The 17,093-nt window shown below is 40.0% G+C and overlaps 1 protein-coding gene across 5 annotated transcripts in view; it reads left to right on the forward strand.

Annotated features, from left to right (window-relative positions):
* Positions 1-7,601: 7,601 nt before the first annotated feature.
* The window catches only part of zfand4 (zinc finger, AN1-type domain 4), a 29,011-nt gene continuing 19,519 nt past the window's right edge, over positions 7,602-17,093 (forward strand). For 4 of the 5 annotated variants that reach the window (XM_061910239.1, XM_061910234.1, XM_061910238.1 and 1 more), the window contains exon 1: positions 7,602-7,901. The gene's annotated coding sequence lies outside the window, so the exon portion shown is untranslated. Of the gene's footprint in view, positions 7,902-7,955; positions 8,867-17,093 lie in introns of those variants that run through there. The other variant, XM_061910235.1, reaches the window with a different exon arrangement.

Here is a 17,093-nt window from a genome sequence, read left to right on the forward strand (position 1 = left end):
TTTTCGTTCGTGCGTGCGTGTGTGCTCACGTTCCTATACAAATATACACTTACATACAGTCTATACACAAAATTATATATTATAATTTATGTATTTAATAAATATATATTTATATATGTGTGTATATATATGTATTCATATGTATACGTATGTATATTAAATACACATAACCTATTTGTGTGTGTATATATATATACACATATACATACACAAATCGGTGTGTGTGTATGTATATATATATATTTATATATATATATATACATACATACATACATACAGTATATACACACACACACACAAATTGGTGTGTGTGTGTATGTATGCATGTGTATATACTGTATGTATGTATAACCTGTATAACTTTATATCTGCATACAAATCTCAAAAGTGCTGTAGCATTAAAACAGACACAATTAAAACAATATAATAAAAGCTTTACAAAACAAGTATAAAAGGCAGTTGGTTCCAATCAATATTAGGCTTCTCTCACCAGATATGTCTTACGGTGCTGTTAGAAGCACTCCACGGTTAGTAGCGCCTGAAATTCCTCTGGCAAAGCGTTCCTGAGGTGAAGAGCAGACATAGAGCGAAGCCGGGTCTTTGGCTGACAGAGACGGTAAGAATTTTGTGATCTGGATGTGGTCTGTATGCTAAAATATTGCAGGTGTTGTGGAGCATTTCCATTGTTGCATTTGTGAGTGAGAAGGCAAGGGTTTATATCGAATAAGGAAACTTATCAGGTGCCAATGGAGAAGCGCCGTTGTGAATGTGTTGCAGCTTTTGATGGATTCTGCGCCGATTTATCAACAACATCCAGAAACGCCGCCGGCTTCTCTGGGCCCGAGATCATCTAAGATGGACTGATGCAAAGTGGAAAAGCGTCGTGTAGTCTGAGGAGTCCACATTTCAAATTGTTTTTGGAAATTTTCGACATTGTGTCATTTGGACCACAGGGGAAGCGAAGACTGTTATCGACGCAAAGTTCAAAAGCCAGCATCTGTGATGGTATGGGGGTGCATTAGTGCCCAAGGCATGGGTAACTTACACATCTGTGAAGGCACCATTAATGCTGAAAGGTACATACAGGTTTTGGAGCAACATATGCTGCCATCGAAGCACCATCTTTTTCATGGACGCCCCTGCTTATTTCAGCAAAACAATGCCAAGCCACATTCAGCACGTGTTAAAACAGCAGGGCTTCGTAAAAAAAGAGTGCGGGTACTCTCCTGGCACGCCTGCAGTCCAGACCTGTCTCCCATCAAAAATGTGTGGCGCATAATGAAGCCTAAAATACGACAGCGGAGACTGTTGAACGACTGAAGCTCTACACAAAACAAGAATGGAAAGAATTCCACTTTCAAATCTTTAGCAATTAGTTTCCTCAGTTCCCAAACGTTTATTGAGTGTTGTTAAAAGAAAAAGTGATGTAACACAGTGGTGAACATGCCCTTTCCCAACTACTTTGGCACGTGTTGCAGCCATGAAATTCTAAGGTAATTATTATTTGCAAAAGAAAAGTAAAAGTTTATGAGTTTGAACATCAAATATCTTGTCTTTGTAGTGCATTCAACTGAATATGGGTTGAAAAGGATTTGCAAATCATTGTATTCCGTTTATATTTACATCTAACACAACTTCCCAACTCATGGAAACGGGGTTTGTATATATATATATATATATATATATATATATATATACATATATATATATATATATAATATACACACACACACGCTTATATGTGTATATTCAGGTCACCTCCATATTTAAACTGTTGACTGTCAATCAGAATGTGCAATAATAGAATGTTAATTACTGTGCCTTGTATATAACATTTTTATTTTTACTTTTTATTCTATTTTTTCATTTTTAGCTAAGTATCATGTGACTTGTTGAGGGGTGGACTAGCAAAGTAAGATTTTCATTGTACGGCAAACTGTTTTAACTGTGCATATGACAATAAAACAATCTTGAATGTACTATATATATATATATATATATATATGTATATATATATATATATGTATATGTATATGGCCTCTGGAGCTGCCAGGATCCGAGGGGAGAAGCATTGGACTTGGTGACTTACTACTAGCATAGCTCGGTTGGTAGAGCGGCCGTGCCAGCAACTTGAGGGTTGCAGGTTCGATTCCCGCTTCCGCCATCCTAGTCACTGCCGTTGTGTCCTTGGGCAGGACACCTTACCCACCTGCTCCCGGTGCCACCCACACTGGTTTAAATGTAACTTAGATATTGGGTTTCACTATGTAAAGCGCTTTGAGTCACTAGAGAAAAGCGCTATATAAATATAATTCACTTCACTTCACTACTATTACTACTTGTACTACTACTACTAATACTAATTGTACTATATATATATATATATATATACATACATATATATATATATACATCCTTCCATCCATTTTCTACCGCTTATTCCCTTTGGGGTTGCGGGGGGCGCTGGTGCCTATCTCAGCTAGGCGGGGCTTATTCTGGACAAGTCGCCACCTCATCGCAGGGCCAACACAGATAGACAACATTCACACACTAGGGCCAATTTAGTGTTGCCAATCAACCTATCCCCAGGTGCATGTCTTTGGAAGTGGGAGGAAGCCGGAGTACCCGGAGGGAACCCACGCATTCACGGGGAGGACATGCAAACTCCACCCAGAAAGATCCCGAGCCCGGGATTGAACCCATGACTACTTAGGACCTTCGTATTGTGAGGCAGATGCACTAACCCCTCTTCCACCGTGAAGTGTGTGTGTGTGTGTGTGTGTGTGTGTGTGTGTGTGTGTGTGTGCGCGCGTGCGTGCGTGCGTGCGTGCGTGCGTGCGTGAAATTTCCCCTCGGGGATTAAGTATTTCTGATTCTGATATATTTATACACACACATATATATGTATATACAGTGGGGCAAAATAGTATTTAGTCAGCAACCAATTGTGCATGTTCTCCCACTTAAAATGATGACGGAGGTCTGTAATTTTCATCATAGGTACACTTCAACTGTGAGAGACGGAATGTGAAAAAAAAAATCCAGGAATTCACATTGTAGGAATTTCAAATAATTTATTTGTAAATTATGGTGGAAAATAAGTATTTGGTCAACCATTCAAAGCTCTCACTGATGGAAGGAGGTTTTGGCTCAAAATCTCACGATACATGGCCCCATTCATTCTTTCCTTAACACGGATCAATCGTCCTGTCCCCTTAGCAGAAAAATAGCCCCAATGCATGATGTTTCCTCCCCCATGCTTCACAGTAGGTGTGGTGTTCTTGGGATGCAACTCAGTATTCTTCTTCCTCCAAACACGACGAGTTGAGTTTATACCAAAATGGATACATGGATGATACAGCAGACGATTGGGAGGAATGTCATGTGGTCAGATGAAACCAAAATATAACTTTTTGGTATAAACTCAACTCGTCGTGTTTGGAGGAAGAAGAATACTGAGTTGCATCCCAAGAACACCATACCTACTGTGAAACATGGGGGTGGAAACATCATGCTTTGGGGCTGTTTTTTCTGCTAAGGGGACAGGACGATTGATCCGTGTTAAGGAAAGAATGAACGGGGCCATGTATCGTGAGATTTTGAGCCAAATCCTCCTTCCATCAGTGAGATCTTTGAATGGTTGACCAAATACTTATTTTCCACCATAATTTACAAATAAATTCTTTAAAGATCCTACAATGTGAATGCCTGGATTTTTTTTTCACATTCTGTCTCTCACAGTTGAAGTGTACCTATGATGAAAATTACAGACATCTGTCATCATTTTAAGTGAGAGAACTTGCACAATCGGTGGCTGACTAAATACTTTTTTGCCCCACTGTATGTATATATATATATATATATATATATATGGACAAAAAATGCTGCATGCCATCGTGTGGAAAAAGAATTAAATTCAGTATTCGAAATTGAAACTTTGATAAGGGATTGTATACGTTTAACATACATGGGTGCCAATCAGAATGTTTTTATCTCAAGTAAGAAACGTGTGGGCTTTTGTATGTTGCAATGTGTCGCTAATTTAATACACAGCAATCCCAGTTGTATTTATTTGAAAACTATGACGTATATGCATTACACACAGACAACATGACTTGAAGGCCTACTGAAACCCACTATTACCGACCAGGCAGTCTGATAGTTTATATATCAATGATGAAATATTAACATTGCAACACATGCCAATACGGCCTTTTTAGTTTACTAAATTACAATTTTAAATTTCCCGCGGAGTTTCCTGTTGAAAACGTTGCGGAATGATGACGTGTGTTTGTGACGTTATGGGTTGGAGGGGACATATCAGCCCAGCACCACTTGTGGCTAAAAGTCGTCTCTTTTCATCGCATAATTACACAGTAATTTGGACATCTGTGGAGCTGAATCTTTTGCAATGTTTTCAATTAATAATGGAGACTATAAAGAAGAATGCTGTTGGTGGAAAGCGGTGGATTGCAGCTGCCTTTAGCACCGAAACACAGCCGGTGTTTGTTTGTTGTGAAGCTTTAACACAGAGCGGTCAAGCGAACATGTTTCTATACGTCAACCAGCATGTTTTTGGATGGGAAAATTGTGATATTAAGTCGGCTCTTCCCAGAAACTTCAGTGCATTATGCGACCTCATCTCTCAGCTCAAAAAGGCTGCTGTGATCTTGGCTCCTCGGCTTCTGTCAGAGACACTGGCGTTCACCGCATCCATCCGACTTTCAGGTATGATTTTACAATCTCACTAAAACACTATTGAAACAATAAGCAAATAAGGGATCCTCCTGGATTATCCTAGTAAATGTGTCTCATTACATCTGAATCGGTCACACTGCCGCCGCCTGGAGCCGTCGCCTTTTCTTTTTTTTTTTTTCTTTTTTAGTGCCTCACTGTAACTTTCCTCATCCATATTTTTTTCATCATTACTCAAATTAATGGGGAAATCGTCGCTTTCTCGGTCTGAATAGCTCTTGCTGCCGTACTCTGGAATGCCCTCTTGGTAACAGTTCGAGATGCTACCTCAGTAGAAGCATTTAAGTCTCACCTTAAAACTCATTCGTATACTCTAGCCTTTAAATAGACCTTCTTTTTAGACCAGTTGATCTGCCGCTTCTTTTCTTTTTCTCCTCTGTCCCCCCCTCCCTTGTGGAGGGGGTCTGGTCCGATGGCCATGGATTAAGTACTGCCTGTTCAGAGTCGGGACCCAGGATGGACCGCTCGCCTGTGTATCGGTTGGGGACATCTCTACGCTGCTGACCCGACTCCGCTTGGGATGGTTTCCTGTGGACGGGACTCTCACTGCTGTCTTGGATTCGCTTTGAATTGAACTCTCGCGGCTGTGTTGGAGCCACTATGGATTGAACTTTCACTGTATCATGTTAGACCCGCTCGACAGCCATTGCTTTAGGTCCCCTAGGGAGGGGGGGTTGCCCACATATGAGGTCCTCTCCAAGGTTCTCATAGTCAGCATTGTCACTGGCGTCTCACTGGGTGTGAGTTCTCCTTGCCCTTATGTGGGTTCTTCCGAGGATGTTGTAGTCGTAGTGGTTTGTACAGTCCTGAGACATTTGTGATTTAGGGCTATATAAATAAACATTGATTGTGCGGCGTCTTCAGTAATGCGGACGTTGTACCGATCCGTTGTGGTGAAGAAGGAGCTGAGCCGGAAGGCAAAGCTCTCAATTTACCGGTCGATCTACGTTCCCATCCTCACCTATGGTCATGAGCTTTGGGTCATGACCGAAAGGATAAGATCACGGGTACAAGCGGCCCAAATGAGTTTGGGGCTCTCCCTTAGAGATAGGGTGAGAAGCTCTGCCATCCGGGAGGAACTCAAAGTAAAGCCGCTGCTCCTTCACATCGAGAGGAGCCAGATGAGGTGGTTCGGGCATCTGGTCAGGATGCCACCCGAACGCCTCCCTAGGGAGGTGTTTAGGGCACGTCCAACCGGTAGGAGGCCACGGGGAAGACCCAGGACACGTTGGGAAGACTATGTCTCCCGGCTGGCCTGGGAACGCCTCGGGATCCGCCGGGAAGAGCTAGACGAAGTGGCTGGGGAGAGGGAAGTCTGGGTTTCCCTGCTTAGGCTGTTGCCCCCGCGACCCGACCTCGGATAAGCGGAAGAAAATGGATGGATGGATGATTGATAAAGAATGTTCAGATGTGAGGAGCTCCACAACCCGTGACGTCATGCGCACATCGTCCGGTAAAGGCAAAGCTTTTTTATTAGCGACCAAAAGTTGCAAACTTTATCGTCGATGTTCTCTACTAAATCCTTTCAGCAAAAATATGGCATTATCACGAAATGGTCAAGTATGACACATAGAATGGACCTGCTATCCCCGTTTGAATAAGACAATCTCATTTCAGTAGGCCTTTAACCTTCGTCTTGTGTTAGGGTCGGCACCGATCCGTTTTAGTTTTTAAATGCATAAAAACACCACATACATTTATTGTTTTGCATCAAAGGTTTTTGACTTTGTCAGGAGCCTCTTTGTCAACAAAATAAAACATTTTAATTTTTTTCACTAAATTATAAAATGCTCTGGTAGAAATTATGCCCTTGGTGTTGTTAGGGTCGGTTTCGACCCAGTTATAAAAATAAGATGATAAAGCAATGATAAGAGCCAAAACTGAACACACTGACAGCCAGCTCCTCTCCCAATCATGTGAGCTTTAGTGGATTCTCATTTTACCTTGTTATCCTGTACAAAAACAAACAAAAGACGGACACTAAAAGTGTCACTTTTTGCCACTCTGATTTTGTTTTTTTTATCAGTTTTGGAACTAGTAATCTATTTCTCTTGGTTTCATTTGCTTGATTGGTTGTTGGTTGTTTGATGTTGGATTTCTGTTGCTGAAAAAAATACTTTTTAGCCTTTTTCTTGAAGTAAATATATATGGGTCGAAATTGACCCGTAACACCATAGATGTTACTATAGTTAAAATTCTTAAAATGAAAAAATAAATAAAACACATTTATTTAAGAGATTTGTTCTAATACCCCTTAGTAATAGTTAGGTAACACAACAACCTTTTTTTTTTAATTTATATGATTCTCTTGAGGTTCGTTTTACCATTTTTAAAAATTGAAATCGAGGGGTATACTGACAACATTCGTCTATCTGTGTTGGCGACTTGTCCAGGGTGTACCCCGCCTTCCGCCCGATTGTAGCTGAGATAGGCGCCAGCGCCCCCCGCGACCCCAAAAGGGAATAAGCGGTAGAAATGGATGGATGGAAGGGTATACTGACAAAAAAAAGGCCCAATGGCCCAAACCAAAAATATTAAAACCAATATTTTCAAGGATAAGGAAGCCTAACGAGGTAACCAAGAGATGAGAAACAAATTGGATGATAGATAATTGTTATTAGTGTATTTTACAGCTGATTTAAGACATGGGTCAAAACCGACCCGTTAACATAAGAGATGGTAACAGAAAGCTAACACAAGAGGAAGGTTAAAGAGTAGTCAAAACGCCACTGGAACTAGCTCCGCCTATTACCCCGCCCCCTTCCAGCCATTGCAGGCGGCAATTGGTCATTTCCACTGTCAATCAAAACCATCCGCGGCGGCGGCGGCGTCGTCATTGGCCCCGCCCCCCCCTGCCTTGACAGGTACGATTGTGGCGAACAAGAGGACCATGGCGACCGAGCCAAGACGCCACTCCAGTTCGTTCCGTTTATGGCGTCGAACGTGATGCAATGCTCTGTGTTGTGAACGTAACGGCGCCCACGACAGCTACAAACACCGGCACACGGAGCGAGGCCGGCGAAAGGAGCCCACGGATGTGGCCGAGCTTCACATTTAGCTCGCCGTGAGCTGCTCGCCATTGTTTGAGTTGTTGGCTAACATGGCAACCACGGCTAAAGACGGCCATCGCCTCCTTAGTGTTAACGGTAAGCAGCTTTTAAACAGCTTTTATATTCGCTTAGGGATATCCTCTCTTTAAAATAGCAAGGGATAGTTTAATTTCACAGTGTGCTTTTTATCTATTTACCTGAAGGTTACACGGGGTATTGATTTTGACTTCACTGCCAGGTGAAGTGTCGTCTTTACCAACTCATTTAGATTAGAATGGCCTTCTGTAACATTCTTCCAAGCCAAAAATCCCAGTGCCAAAACTAAATACCGTATTTCCTTGAATTGACGCCGGGGTACGAGTTAATTTAAAACCTCTTCTTACTCCGGCGCTTACCAAAGGAATGCGGTAAAGGCGAGCATGCGCTAATTATTTTCAAAACATCTTCTCACTCCGGCACTTACCAAAGGCATGCGGTAAATTTAGGCCTGCGCTTAACAGTTTGAGTGTGATGTAAGAATACCATCATGAAAAGCTCATTTAAAGGCCGACTGAAATTAGATTTTCTTATTTAAAGGGGAACATTATCACAATTGCAAAAGGGTTAAAAACAAAAAAAATCCGTTCCCAGTGGCTTGTTGTATTTTTTGAAATTGTTTTCAAATTTTTACCGGTCCCGGAATATCCCTAAATAAAGCTTGAAAGTGCCTTATTTTCGCTATCTTCGAAACCACTGTCCATTTCCCTGTGACGTCACACAGTGCTACCAATGTAAACAAACAATGGGAAATACCACAGCAAGATATAGCGACATTAGTTCGGATTCAGACTCGGATTTCAGCGCCTTAAGCGATTCAACAGATTACGCATGTATTGAAACAGATGGTTGGAGTGTGAAAGTATTGAAGAAGAAACTGAAGCCATTGAGCGAATAGCTATTGACGCTATTCATAGCCATAACATGGCCGAATAGCTGCGTTAGCATCGCCGGTAAAATGTGCGGACCAAACGATCAGGACTTTCGCATCTTCTGACACTGGAGCAACTTAAATCCTTCGATTGGTAAGTGTTTTTTTTCGCATTGAATGTGGGTGGAAGGAAACGTAATATAGTTGCAAATGCATCTGCAGGTTATCCATACATCTCTGTGCCATGTCTGCTTTAGCACCGCCGGTAAATAGCATGTTAGCATCGATTAGCGTAGCATGTTAGCATCTATTAGCTGGCAGTCAACATCAACAAAACTCACCTCTGTGATTTCGTTGACTATCGTTGCAAATGCATTTGCAGGTTATCCATACATCTCTGTGCCATGTCTGCTTTAGCACCGCCAGTAAATAGCATGTTAGCGTCGATTAGCGTAGCACGTTAGCATCGATTAGCTGGCAGTCACGCCGCAACCAAATATGTCTGATTAGCACATAAATCAACAACATTAACGAAACTCACCTTTGTGATTTCGTTGACTTTATCATTGCAAATGCATCTGCAGGTTATCCATACATCTCTGTGCCATGTCTGCCTTAGCATCGCCGGTCAAATGTGCAGATACTTTGGTACATTCGATGGGGTCTGGCGGCAGATTTCTTGCCAGTGGTGCAACTTGAATCCCTCCTGTTAGTGTTGTTACACCCTCCGACAACACACCCACGAGGCATGATGTCTCCAAGGTTCCAAAAAATATTCGAAAAAACGGAAAATAACAGAGCTGAGACCCAATGTTTACAATGTCTTGAAAATGAAAATGGCGGCTGTGTTACCTCGGCGACGTCACATTCTGACGTCATCGCCACCAGAGCAATAAACAGAAAGGCGTTTAATTCGCCAAAATTCACCCATTTAGAGTTCGGAAATCGGTTAAAAAAATATATGGTCTTTTTTCTGCACCATCAAGGTATATATTGACGCTTACATAGGTCTGGTGATAATGTTCCCCTTTAAACGGGGATAGCAGGTCCATTCTGTGTGTCATACTTGATCATTTCGCGATATTGCCATATTTTTGCTGAAAAGATTTAGTAGAAAGTTCGCAACTTTCAGTGCTAAGAGAAAAGCCCTGCCTCTACCGGAAGTCGCAGACGATGACGTCACATGTTTGATGGCTCTGTCACGCCAAATTTCTTCCCCCCCCTACAAAAACCGTCCCCCCGGAAGAAACTACTTGAAGGACCCCAATGAGGGTGGAAGGACCTTAAAGTGAAGTGTATTATATTTATATAGCGCTTTTCTCAAGTGACTCAAAGCGCTTTACCATAGTGACACCCAATATCTAAGTTACATTTAAACCAGTGTGGGTGGCACTGGGAGCAGGTGGGTAAAGTGTCTTGCCCAAGGACACAACGGCAGTGACTAGGATGGCACAAGCGGGAATCGAACCTGCAACCCTCAAGTTGCTGACACGGCCACTCTACCAACCGAGCTATGCCACCCTATAGGCATAGCTAGGTATATAAGGTAAATAAAGATTTTTTTGTAACTACAAAAACAGACTAGGAACAAAAAGACTTGCACAATGGCACTATAAACAAACCAACAGAACCAGCATGAGCTAGAAGAAACAAAAGACGCTAGCATGTGAGCTAGGGAAACGAACAAACAAAATAGCATGGAAGCTAATCGAGTACGAAGGGTATTTACCACAATGCGGGAATGCGACGTCACCTGTTGCGTGTAAAGCAAACTACACTGCAGCCCACACAGTTGCCAGTTTTAAAAGCGTTATAATTGGCTGATTGTCATAGGGGAAAAATAACGCTGAGGAAAAAATATTAGCATTTCAGCATGCTAACCTTTCAAGCTATTTATGTTTCGCTAATTTTGCAGCTGTAACCCTTAACGGTGGGGAAAAAATATTAGCATTTCAGCATGCAAACCTTTCAAGCTATTTATGTTTCGCTAATTTTGCAGCTGTAACCCTTAACGGTGGGGAAAAATATTAGCATTCCAGCATGCTAACCTTTCAAGCTATTTTTGCCTCGCTAATTTTGCAGCTGTAACCCTTAAGAGTCATATAACTTGGTATTGTCACGCCCTCATTGGGGTCCTTCAGGCATTGGAGGGGCTTTCACGTCAAATTTCTTCCATGGCGAAGGTTTTTGTAAGGGGGGAAGAAATTTGGCGTGACAGCCCCTCACATATTCACATTGTTTTTAATGGGAGACTCCAACAAAAAGTGCTGTTCGGACCGAGAAAACGACAATTTCCCCATTAATTTGAGCGAGGATGAAAGATTCGTGTTTGAGGATATTGATAGCGACGGACTAGAAAAAAAAAAACGCGATTGCATTGGGACAGATTCCGATGTTTTTAGACACATTTACGAGGTTAATTCTGGGAAATCCCTTATCTTTCTAATGTGTTGTTAGTGTTTTAGTGTGTTTAATATTAGCTGATAGTCGGAAGGGTGTCTCGACGCGCAGTGTCTCAGGGGAGTCGACGGCAGCTATGGACGGCACAAGCTCAGCTTTTCTCCGGTAAGAACTGACTTTTTAACCACAATTTTCTCACCGAAACCTGCTGGTTAACATGTGGTCGGGATCCATGTTCTCTTGACCGCGCTCTGATCCATAGGAAAGTTTCACCACCAGGAATTTTAAACAAGGAATCACCGTGTGTTTGTGTGGTTAAAGGCTAAAGCTTCCCAACTCCATCTTTTAACTGTGACTTCTCCATTATTAATTGAACAAATTGCAAAAGATTCAGCAACACAGATGTCCAAAAAACTGTATAATCATGCCGTTAAAGCAGACGACTTTTAGCTGTGTGTGTGCGCAGCGCTCATACTTCCTAAAAACCTGTGACGTCTTGTGTACACGTCATCATTACTCCCGGGAAATTTAAAATTGTAATTTAGTAAACTAAAAAGGCCGTATTGGCATGTGTTGCAATGTTAATATTTCCATCCATCCATCCATTTTCTACCGCTTATTCCATCATTGATATATAAACTATCAGACTGCGTAGTGGGTTTCAGTAGGCCTTTAATAAAAAAACTTTATTATGGTCCTACCTTTACTTATAAATGAAGTCCATGCGCAGCTCCTTCTGATCAAAAGCATCGATAACTTGTTTATAGAAGTCTTCCTTATCTTTCTTCAGTTTTAAAAGTCTCTCTGTCTCGATGGAGATCTTCCTTTATTACCTCCTGCTTCGATTGAAAGTCCAGTTTTGAAAACTGTTTTATTTTAGATATGTAATCTTCCATGTTAAAAGTGCAAGCGGGAGGAAAAAAATAAACCCGCTGCTCACTCTTGCTGGTCCAGTTCATGGTCTGTAGGTGTGTAGCCAGACCGCTGCTATCAGTTAGCCCGGCTGCAACAAAATTATCCTCTGACAACTCCCCCTCTCGTTCTGCTCCATGGGTAATCTCTTTATCCCACCGCTGCCACTATGAAGTGTCATTGTATGAATAATACACTGGGTATTTATGACTGGAACATGCTTTATTTCAGCCCGGTTCTTTACATAGCCAGCATAAGAGTAGTGGTGTTACATCCTAAAAGGTCCGTCGTGCACCCCCCCGCGTCATATCCGTTCCCAGCACATATCACGACACTTGTTGTCACTTCTTCTGCAGCCGAGTAGTCGCCAGAAGGATCACTAGCGCCCTCTACCACCAGGAGGCAGGAGTCCTTTAATGACTCATATTTGAAACACGCATCTACAGTATTTTAATAAAACATAGCTGCTTACTGTTCTTTTTAGCATATTCAATAGCTTGGACCTTAAATCCTACTCAATAGCTCATAATCTTCTTCCCTTTATGCGATTTCAAATGATTGAAATCAGCCTCCTCCATTTTGATAATGATGACAGGGTAAGTGTCACTCGTGACGTGACAAGTTTGACCCGGCGGTATTACTAAGCATGCACTAATTATTTTGCGAAACAAGATTGACCCGGCAGTAATTTAAGGCAGGCGCATACTATATACCCGGCGGCAATTCAAGGAAATACAGTAGTTCATCTTTTTGCAATGATTTTCAGAGGTGGGTAGAGTAGCCAGAAATTGTACTCAAGTAAGAGTGCTGTTACTTTAGAGATCTATTACTCAAGTAAAAGTAAGGAGTAGTCACCCAAATATTTACTTGATTAAAAGTAATAAGTATGTTGTGAAAAAACTACTCAAGTACTGAGTAACTGATGAGTATCCTGTTTGTTTAATGACGGCAACAAGTAATGCACAAAAACATAAAAATGGCAATGAACAAATTCAGAGCCAGGAATATCTCTTAAAGGCCTACTTAAATGAGATTTTCTTTTTTAAATGGGCATAGCAGGTCCATTCTATGTGTCATACTTGACCATTTTGCGATATTGCCATATTTTTGCTGAAAGGATTTAGTAGAAAACATCCACAATAAAGTTCAAAACTTTTGGTCGCTAATAAAAAAGCTTTGCCTGTACCGGAAGTAGACGCTGATGTGCGCGTGACATCTCGGGTTGTCGGGCTCCTCACTTCCTCGCATTGTTTACAATCATGGCCACCAGCAGCAAGAGCGATTCTGACCCAGAAAGCGCAAATTTCCCCATTAATTGGAGCGAGGATGAAAGATTCGTGGATGAGGAAAGTGAGAGTGAAGGACTAGAAGAAAGAAAAAAAAACTACAGGGCAGTGGGAGCGCTTCAGATGTTAGTAGACACATTTACTAGGATAATTCTGGAAAATCCCTTATCTGCTTATTGTGTTACTAGTGTTTTAGTGAGATTATAAAGTCATACCTGAAAGTCGGAGGGGTGTGGTGACCGCCAGTGTCTATGAGGGAAGCCATATGGAGGAGCCAAGAAAGTCGCAGCTGCCTCTTTGACAGCTGCAGAAAGAACGACACTAGCTCCGCTCATGTTTACGGTAAGAGCCGACTTATTACCACAATTTTCTCACCGAAACCTGCTGGTTGACATGTGGCAGAAAAACATGTTCGCTTGACAGCTCTGTTCCATATTAAAACTTCACAACAAACAAAGAAACACCGGATGTGTCTGTATTGCTAAAGGCGGCCGAAATCCACCGCTTTCCACCAACAGCATTCTTCTTTGTAGTATCCATTATTAATTGAACAAATTGCAAAAGATTCAGCAACAGGGATGTCCAAAATACTGTGTAATTATGCGATTAAATCTGACGACTTTTAGCCGTGAGTGATGCTGGGATAAAATGTCCGCTACAACCAATAACGTCACAACATAAGCCTCATCATTCCGCGACATTTTCAACAGGACACTTGGCTGGAAATTTAAAATTGTAATTTAGTAAACCGGCCGTATTGGCATGTGTTGCAATGTTAATAGTTTATACATCAATGATTAAATATCAGACTGCGTGGTCGGTAGTAGTGGGTTTCAGTAGGCCTTTAAGCAACTAAAACAATAATATATATTAAATAATTGTTTTTACACTGTATTGAAAAAAAATGTGAAAATGAATTTTACCTTTGCGACTTTATGATACTACTGGCTAAGTTTTATATTCATAAATGTAAGTTTCTCAATACCCGACCTGTTTTTTGTGCCTTTAAAAAAGATTTAGAACTCTACATTAAAACACTCCACCTCTAACAACCAAAAAGCTGTGAAAACAATGATGCTATGATCCAAATTTAACTTGTTTACTGAGATTGAGTGAGCCTAGGGCTTTGCACTTTATTTTATATACCGGTATATATTTTTTTCCATTCTCTTTTTGTTACTTTGAAATTACAGCCCCTTGGCGCTGTTTTGTACGGTTTTTATACTGTTTTGTACTGTTTTTGTACTTTGATTATTATTTAGAACTGTTTGTAAATGTTAAAATTTATGAATGAAGGTTTATTTACAAAAAAAAGTGTGCAGTTAATCATGTGACGGCCTGGCTCTGTTTGATTGGTGAAACGGAGTCAAACGTCACCAGTGACTGCATTTGATTGGTGAAACGCAGGCATGTGATAGATCCTACTTTGAAGGTCTGTCTGACAAAACAAAAAAAGCGTGCATTAACAGATGGATAAAAATTAGTAGCGAGCGGAATGTAGATAAATGGAGCGGGGTAAAAGTAGCTTTTCTTCTCTATAAATATACTCAAGTAAAAGTATGTTGCATTAAAACTATTCTTAGAATTACAATTTATCCCAAAAGTTACTCAAATAGATGTAACGGAGTAAATGTAGCGCGTTACTACCCACCTCTGTTGATTTTACGCACTTAGTTTATGAATTCATCTTTGTTGATTGGAATTTGAGGTGTTCACCAGCCTTTCACTCAAGGATGATGATGACATAAAGGCAAGTGTATCTTTGTGTATGTAAACCCATTGGGCTAGTTAGTATGTGTGCGTTCACTTTGTAACATTAGGTCAGGGGAAAGAGCCATATTGGACCAAAAATACCAAAAACTAATTTGTCTGGAGCTGCAAAAAGTGAAAAGGTGCATATAAATCTTATAATAAGGCAACACATGACGTAAGTGTCTATATTAGTTATAATAGCCTACTATCAAAATGACTGTGTCGCAGGCTGATTCAAATCTTCATAGTCGGAAATGTAATATTTATTCGACACATTTTTACAACATTGGAACACATTAGTATATTAGACCAGTGGTTCTCAACCTTTTTTCAGTGATGTACTCCCTGTGAACATTTTTTTAATTCAAGTACCCCTTAATCAGAGCAAAGCATTTTTGGTTGAAAAAAAGAGATAAAGAAGTAAAATACAGCACTATGTCATCAGTTTCTGATTTATTCAATTGTATAACATTGCAAAATATTGCTCATTCGTAGTGGTATTTATCAAAATATTTGGAAAAAAAGATATAAAAATAACTAAAACTTGTTGAAAAATAAAGTTGTTAAATTATGAATAACAGTTTCTACACATAGAAGTAATCAACTTAAAGTGCCCTCTTTGGGGATTGTAATAGAGATCCATCTGGATTCATGAACTTAATTCTAAACATTTCTTCACCAAAAAAAAAATCTTTAACATCAATATTTATGGAACATGTCTACAAAAAATCTAGCTGTCAACACTGAAGGTTTCATTGTTACATTTCTTTTCACAGTTTATGAACATACATTCATATTTTAAGTATTATTCAATAAATATATTAATAAAGGATTTTGAATATTTTTAAAAAAGTCTCACGTACCCCTTGGCATACCTTCAAGTACTCCCAGGGGTACGCGTACTCCTATTTGAGAACCACTGCATTAGACAACATATGTAATACGTATGTGTAAGAAATTGAAATGTGCCCCCCTTCCGCCAAAATGTATTTAAAAAAAAATGAATAAATATATACACAGAGCCATACTGTAATAACTTGAAGTAAATAATGAAGATTAAAAACCACTTACAAACAAAACATTCAAAAAAAAATTATTATAAATGAACTAAAAGCAGTCTTATTCTCACAGTGTCGACTTTTGTCTTATAAAATTGGGAACAATTTCTCATATTCTTTCTGTTTCTGTAATATTGCAATATTTTCTCGTAAAATTATTAATCTTTAATGCGAAATGGTGACATTTGCCATACAAAATTTAGACTTTTATCACAATATTTTTGTTGTTGTAAAAAAAGGGAATTTTTAGAAAAATAAATTACGACTTTTAATTATAATACTGCCAAAGTTTTTCTTGTAAAATTCCAACTCATTTTGCACAAGTTTTTTATATTTGCATAGAATGTAAACATTATTATTGTTGTAAATACAATTCTATACTATATCTAAAAAGGGTGGTCCTAAAATGTAGGTATTTCGCGGAGGTCTCAAGAAGGTATAAAATACCAGTGTGTGTTTTTTCTTGTATTTCTACCCTTCTTGAGACATCAACAAGGAAAAGTACCTTACATATGAGGACCGGTGAACAACAATTCATGGTCCCAATGCTCAGAAGGTGAGATAACTCCTGGAAATGACTTGCTTTTAATGGCCAAAGGTATAGATGTGTGTGTCCAAGTTAAAGGAAACTGCAGGGTGTCTTCTTTTAATAGATTTATTACAATCTTTGGCAAGCTAGGTAATGTTTGCTGTGGTCTGGAACAACATGGCACACAAACAGCTATCTAAAATGCAGCCAATATTACATACAGATAGTGTCATGAGACATGCGAAGCTAAATTATATATAGAGAGGATACAAGTAAAGGATATTTAATGAGCTCAAATATACCTACAAATTAGGCATAATGATGCATTATGTACATACAGCTAGCCTAATCAGCATGTTGGCATTGATTAGCTTGCAGTCATGGAGTGACCAAATACGCCTTATTAGCACTCAAACAAGTGAATAACGTCAACAAAGTGCACCT

Source organism: Nerophis ophidion, linkage group LG09, assembly GCF_033978795.1.
Source record: "Nerophis ophidion isolate RoL-2023_Sa linkage group LG09, RoL_Noph_v1.0, whole genome shotgun sequence".
Taxonomy (NCBI): Eukaryota; Metazoa; Chordata; class Actinopteri; order Syngnathiformes; family Syngnathidae; genus Nerophis; species Nerophis ophidion.